Consider the following 7,176-nt stretch of genomic DNA (forward strand, 5'->3'; position numbering starts at 1 on the left):
TGCTCCCTTCTGTCTCTCTTATGGCAGAGGTGATCTGAGTGCTTACTATTGGCTGTGCACTGTATATGCATTCTATTTTATTTTTTTAAAAAAGCATGTGTCTATCATTAAAAAAAAAAAAAAAAAATATATATATATATATATATATATATATATATATATATATATATATATATATATATATATGTATTTCAGGGAGCAAGGGAGAAGGAGAGAGAGATAGAAACATCAATGATGAGAATCATTAATTGGCTGCCTCCTGCATGCCCACATTGACGATCGGGCCCACAGCCTGGGATGTGCCCTGACAGGGAATCAAACATGACCTCCTGTTGATGCTCAACCACTGAGCCAAGCGGGACGGGCTGAATATGCATTTTACATCATCCATGTTAGTGGATCCTTAAAACATCTTTGGGAAGTCAGTACTATTCTTAGCCCGTTTTCCAGATGAGGAGACAGGTCCTGAGAGGTTGAGGCCCCAGCCAGCAGGCGGTGGTCTTAACACCAATCCCCAGCCGGTCAGGTCCCATTCAATACCCCAGTGCTTCCCCCACCCTCCTGTTCTCCCCAGATGGACTCAACTCCCGTCCGGAGATGCTCCCCTGGCAGGGTCACTGGGGCTTCAGGGAGGAGGGTGTGGCTGATGGTGGGAAGATGGTTACTTGTTGGTTCCAATTTTGACCTGTATCTCAGGTGTTATGTTCCCTCCGAATCTTTTTTTTCTCTCCTTTCTCTCCTTTCTCTTTAGATGTCCAAGAGCAGGAAAGTCTCCTAAGTGATTGCCCCAAACAAATCTCTCCATTCATACATTGAACAAATATTTACATGCCAGGCACAGTTCAGGCCATGGGGGCAGAGCTGTGCACACAGCAGATAAGGCCTCTGTCCTCATGAGCTTACATCCTGGTTGAGGAGGCAGACAAAAAGATGGTGATGAGTGCAATAGAGAAAATGGAAACGGGCAGTGTAATAGTGCTGCATAGGAGTGAAGGTCTCTGCAGACAAGGTGGTAGGGGGCAGTGTTTTCCTGGCTGAGGGAACAGCTGGTACAAAGACCTAAAGGCTGCCAAAACCGGTTTGGCTCAGTGGATAGAACGTTGGCCTGCGGACTGAAAGGTCCCAGGTTCGATTCCGGTCAAGAGCATGTACCTTGGTTGCAGGCACATCCCCGGTAGGAGGTGTGCAAGAGGCAGCTGATCGATGATTCTCTCTCATCGATGTTTCTAGCCCTCTATCCCTCTCTCTTTCTCTCTGTAAAAAATCAATAAAATATATTGTATTTAAAAAAAAGACCTAAAGGCAGTGCCAGCAGGTGTGAGGCAGGAGCACAAACAAGGCCCCATGGCTGGATAAAGGTGAGCCAGGGGGGCCAAGCAACGCACGCCTGTGGCCCAGGACCAGGGGTTGCATTACATTCTCTGTGTGTGATGAGGAGCCTTTGGGGCTTTCCAGTGGGGGTGACATAATGAGATTGTTTGGAAAGGATGAGAATGGATGGAAGGGGAGCAGGAGTGTGGGAGGAAGGGATGACGGTGGTTTGGATTAGAGCAAGGTCAACAGGATGAAGAGACCAGGTCAGACTCGGGATCTACGCCACGGCAAAGCCAATAGGATGCTTATGCACTGGTTGTGGGCCGTGGGTGAGAGATGGCCCTGGGATTTTTCACTTGGACAGCTGAATGAATGGAGGTGCCATCTACTCAAAGGAAGAAGCCTCGAGAGGTCACATGAGTGGGGGAGGAGTAGAGAGAAGCAATATGCTTCCACTGAGCCATCATGGCAAAACCTGCTCTCTCCGTTCTCTAATTATAACAGAAGCTGCAAGGTTTTGTGTTTTTATTTCATTTATTTTATTTTTAATGTAATTATTGACCTGTCTGCCCCCTCTTTGCCTTTTGCTCTTTTCTCGACCTCCTCTTCGCTGCATGGAGACAGGACACGAGAGGCACGGCAGCCATCTTATGATCACGGGGCTAAAAGCCACGATAACATGCCTGGAGCTGGGAGATAAACGAAGCTCGGTCCTTGATAATATCACTGAGCTGACAGCCGGTCTTGGCTTGCCTAGTCCTTTTCTCTTTGCTTCTTCACAGTGCGGATGGCTTTTACTCTTTGCAACGGGAAGTGGGAGAGGGGGGGGAGGAGAGCTCTGGCTCCAGGGGTGGCTCCAGAGACGTGGTTTCCCCACTTCAGGTTCCTGTTGTAGGAGGCAAGTGAGTCCTTTGACTTGTTTCAGCCACTGTTCTGTGGCTTTTCATTGCTTGCTGCGGAATAGGTTAGTTACAGCTATGGAGGCATGTTGAGCTTGAGGTTTTCGGAAGATGAACCAGAATGCAGTCATTTCTTCAAAAAATATTTATTGAGCTCGACACTGTTGACACAATTTGAGCTTGCTATAGCAACAAAGTCTAACCTATTCCTGTGCTCTCCTCTGTGAGATAAGCCGTTACATATACTTAGACAGCGTTAAAAATTTTTATATATATATACATTTATATATTTTTTTACTTATATTTCTTGAGTACCTGCCACCTCGGTGCTGAGAATTCAGCGGTGAATCAAACGGGCAAAATGCCTGCCCTGGAGGCGTTGACACTCTGCTGTCAGCCAGAAGCCAGACCTGACTTCTGGGCTGTGCATCTCCCTTTGGTGGTCTGGGGTGAAGTGTAAGTGTCTGTTCACCTCACCTCACCCACCCATCACGTTAGCGGATCAGAATGAGCAGCATATGTTCTCTACCAGCCGACCATGGGGCACCTTCCTCTCTGTGAGGGAGGTGTGATCACCCCCACTCTGCAGGGAGATGCTGTGCTTAGCCCCATTCACACAGTGGCTGTGCTGAAATGTGAACCCAGGGCTTCCAAGTTCCAGAAATGTCACTGCACTCACTAACCCCCTGGTAGACTCTTGGCCCCTCTTTAAAAAAAATAAATAATAAATAATAAAAAAATATATATATATTCATATACATATATATAAATTAAAATATATATATATAAATTAAAAATATATATATTTAAATAAATATATATATATATATTGATTTTCTTTTTTTTTTTTTTACAGAGAGGAAGGGGTGAAGGATAGAGAGTTAGAAACATCAATGAGAGAGAAACATCCATCAGCTGCTTCCTATACAACCCCTACTGGGGATGTTCCTGCAACCAAGGTACATGCCTTTGACCGGAATCGAACCAGGGACCCTTCAGTCCGCAGGCCAATGCTCTATCCACTGAACCAAACCAATTAGGGCTCTTGGCCCCTCTCTCCTTCACCCCTTTGGCCATTCTCTGGCAGTCTGCTTCCTGATTTCTCCCCTCTCCTTGCTAGACAGGAACTCTGTCTCTTGTTCATTTCTCTATTCAACCAGGAGGCAGACAGACAACTAACAGGCATCCCAGTGTGCTGGGTGCTGGGAGGGTATCAGGCCAGCAAAAGCACAGAGAAGAGCAACCAAGCCAGACCACAGTGGTGGGGACCGGTCAGGGGGGGGCTTCCTGGAGGAGTCCATACCTGAACTGAGTTCCAGAGGAGAAGCAGGAGTCGAGCAGGTTAAGAAAGCTGTGGTGGATATTTCAGACAAAGGGAGCAGCACAAGAGCAGCCGGGAAGGCAAGGTAACAGTAAGTGGGGGCCATCGGACTGTGGAGTCCGAGGGCGCAAGGAGGCATGAGGCTGGGAGGTCAGCCAGGACAAGGAGTTGGATTTGACTTGGTAATCACAGGGGAGCCAATGACTGATGAGCAGGGTAGGTCTGGGCACTCCCTACCTGAAGGAATGAACACATGAAAGGAATGATGGCTGTGGAGTTCCATGCACGTGTCCCGCAGGGAGGGGCTGGTTAAGTGACCTGGCCATGGAAGCCGATGCCTGGACACCAGCCAGCCACTTCCCTCCCCGCCTCCTCCCTGCCGGGGCCACACCATCACGCCCTGGGATCTCTAGGGGACCCTCCACTCCAGCGCCCCCTGCTGTCTTGGCCCCTCCGCAGTGTGTTCTCCCAGCCACCCCGGGGACCTGAAGCAGCCTCCCCACTCTGCCCAATGCCTTTGCCTCCTCAGCTTCATCCACGTGGAAAAAGAGCCCGGCCGGTGTAGCTCCGTGGTTAAGGTTGACCTATGAACCAGGAGGTCATGGTTCAATTCCTAGTCAGGGCACCTGCCTGGGTTGCAGGCTCGATCCCCATTGTGGGGTGTGCAGGAGGCCGTGCAGCTGATCAATGATTCTCTATATTCACTGATGTTTCTCTCTCGCTCTCACTCTCTGAAATCAATAAAAATATATTTTTAAAAAACAAGTGGAAGAAAAAATTGCTTGCACCCGAGTTGTCTCTAGCATGGGCAAAGCTGGGTTAGTGGGAACGATGTCCCCGAAGTGTCATCTTAAATGTGGGATGAAACAGATACATGGGTGAGGAGCTCAGAGCAAGAGGAGCACCCTGACCCTGAAGTACCCCCTGAACTCGGCTGACGGAGAAAGATCTGGCATCACACTCTCCCCACAGCTGCCGGAGGAATACCCTGTTCTCTTCACCCGCGCTCTGCTGGACTCTCAGGCCATCAGGGAGAGGTTGACCCAGATCAGGTCTGAGACCTTCCATGCCTCCCACATGGCTGCTGCCCAGGCCTGGCCTCCCTGTGTGCCTCCGCTCACATCACCAGGATGCCACCCTCGGGGCCCATTAGGGAGGGTGACGTCCTTCCCATGCCAGCATCCGCACCCAGCTGACCAGGAGAGGGGACCTCACGGGGACCCTGGCAAAAAGAGGTTAAATCTCCACCCAGCTGCAGGGGATGGTGTGGGACATGGAGGGGGTGCTGGGCTCCGTCACTCTGGACCAGGAGTGGGAGACGCCCCCATGGTCACCTCCCTGGAGAAGGGCTGTGAACCTGTGATGGTCAGGTCTCCCCTGGCAACAAGACAGGTCCAGATGTCCCAAGCATCACCTCCAGCCCTCCCTCCTGGCCTTGGAGTCCGGTGGCCTTTCATGAAACAGCTTTCGACTCAGTCCTGGATTGTGGTGTGGACATCCGGAAGGATCTGTGCGTCTCACACGACACGATTCTGCCAGCAGACGCTGGGAAGACATCGTGGCCAATGGCACAACCTCCGTCCCGCAGATTCAGGTCAGCAAGAGGCAGGAGGAGCTGGGCCCGTTCCCTGTCCACCGCAAGGCCTCCAAATGATGCAGCTGCCTCATGCTTGTTGCCTGAGTTCATTCCCGAGTGTCATCTGCCCTGGCCTCGTGAGCCGAGAGCAAGCCTTGGAGGAGAAGCCTGCCCTGATACTGACAGAAACAGCAGCCCTGGGTTGTAAAGTAAGAGCTGCCACCCCACTGCTCAGAAGCCATAGTGGACTCCGTAGCACTAACCATCAAAGCCAAAGTCCTGCCGAGACCAGTCTGGCTCAGTGGATAGAGCGTCGGCCTGCAGACTGAAGGGTCCCGGGTTCGATTCCTGCCAAGGGCATGTACCTTGGTTGCGGGCACATCTCCAGGGTCAATGTTTCTCTCTCATTGATGTTTCTAACTCTCTATCTCTCTCCCTTTCTCTTTGTAAAAAATCAATTAAAATATATAAATTATATTTATATTTATATTTATATCTATTTCTATTTTTATTTATATATATAAAAGCCAAAGTCCTTACTATGGGAGACCCCTGAAGGACACTCTGATCTGATCACCTTCTACTCCTCCCCTGCCGCCCTCAGAATGCCAGGCAAGACCCCTCTCATACTTGCTGTCCCCTGTAAGCACACGTGTCCCCTTATCTGATCAAGGCCTGTCCTGCACTCCCCTCTAAGTAGCCACCTTCCTGCCCAAGCATCAGGGGTTTAAGGCCGGTTTCCTTACCCTGCCTCACTTTATTCACACTGTGCATATCCATCCTCCTCCCCACTAGGAGATGGGTTTCCTGTGGTCAGAGACAGTGTCTGTCCTGTCCTGTGTCCCTGGCACCTGGAACAGGGCCGAGCCCACGGCAGGCGAGGTGCTCCGTGGATTATTCTGGAAGGAGGATGCCTGGACCCGTGTTGCACACTCTGTGGCCAGCCTCTACCGCCATCACCATGCCCTCTGTCTCAGCTCCAAGGTCCTGTGTCTCCCACCAGCTGTCAGGGCAAAGTGGAAATTTCCACTTGAAGATGGAAAAGCAGCTATGTTCCCTGGCTGGGCTAGAAGGACTGAGAGGAAATTTCCATAGGCTGTGTCTCACAGGGTGACAGAGCGGCCGGGGTCAGGGAGGGTGGGGATGGGGTGCGTGAACCTCTGCCTGCCCTCTGCCTAGACTGGTGGCCGGCATCTGTTTACCATCTGCAGGTCAGGAACTCCATCTGAGCGCGTCCAGCCTGTGGGGCCCGGAGCACCCTCCGCCCTGGAGCCAGAGGACCTTGCATCATCAAATTCAATCTCCTCCTCTTCTAGATGGAGGAGCTGAGGCCCAGAGAGGGGAGGCAGTCTGTCCCAGGTCACACAGGACTCCAACTCACTGCACTGCCTGGGTTTTCGCTTCTCTTCCATTCCCTCCCTCTTACCCTTCCTCACTCTTCCAACTCATCTTTCCCAAGTGCCACCTGGGGCCAGCGCAGTGTCCCAGGCTCTGCGGAGCCCCTGCCCTGGAACCTCATGCTCCCTGCAGGTGACGTCACTGCCGCTGCCTCCCATCAGACCTCCACAGCTGCTGCCCCTCCTTCACACGCCCTGGACCTGCCACAAACTTTGCTACACATTCAAAAATCCCGAAGCCCAGATTGTTCCTCATACCGATTGGGCCAGAGTGTCTGGGGTGGGGTGCAGGCGTCAGCATTTTAAAGATCTCAGGGCGATTCCATTCACAGCAGAGTTTGGCGCCTCCACCTCCTGTCCCTGGGACCGCAGACTGCAGATCACCTGCTGACTTTTTCTCCCCAGATCTTTCTGAATACATGAGCCTGGGTCCAGGACAGACCTTGGCTGAGCAATCCTATCTCTCTGTTGGAGAGTATGAACTCTTCCCTAATTCAAAGGTTATTTCAGCTGGTCTAATAATTAAATTGACACGAGACAGATTAACAGGAGAAAAACAAATTTAATTTTGTACATATGTGACAGGTTCCAAGATGAAAAGTAATAGGACGATTCTATACCATGCCTATAACGTCTTAAGCCAAGGAATAGGATAGGGTCTTGGGATTT

General features: G+C 50.9%; 1 pseudogene; it reads left to right on the top strand.

Annotated features, from left to right (window-relative positions):
- Positions 1-2,364: 2,364 nt before the first annotated feature.
- Positions 2,365-2,468, top strand: LOC118725125 (annotated as a pseudogene).
- The last annotated feature ends 4,708 nt before the right edge of the window (positions 2,469-7,176 follow it).

The sequence above is a fragment of the Pipistrellus kuhlii genome, unplaced genomic scaffold, assembly GCF_014108245.1.
Source record: "Pipistrellus kuhlii isolate mPipKuh1 unplaced genomic scaffold, mPipKuh1.p scaffold_m20_p_2, whole genome shotgun sequence".
In the NCBI taxonomy this organism is placed as follows: Eukaryota; Metazoa; Chordata; class Mammalia; order Chiroptera; family Vespertilionidae; genus Pipistrellus; species Pipistrellus kuhlii.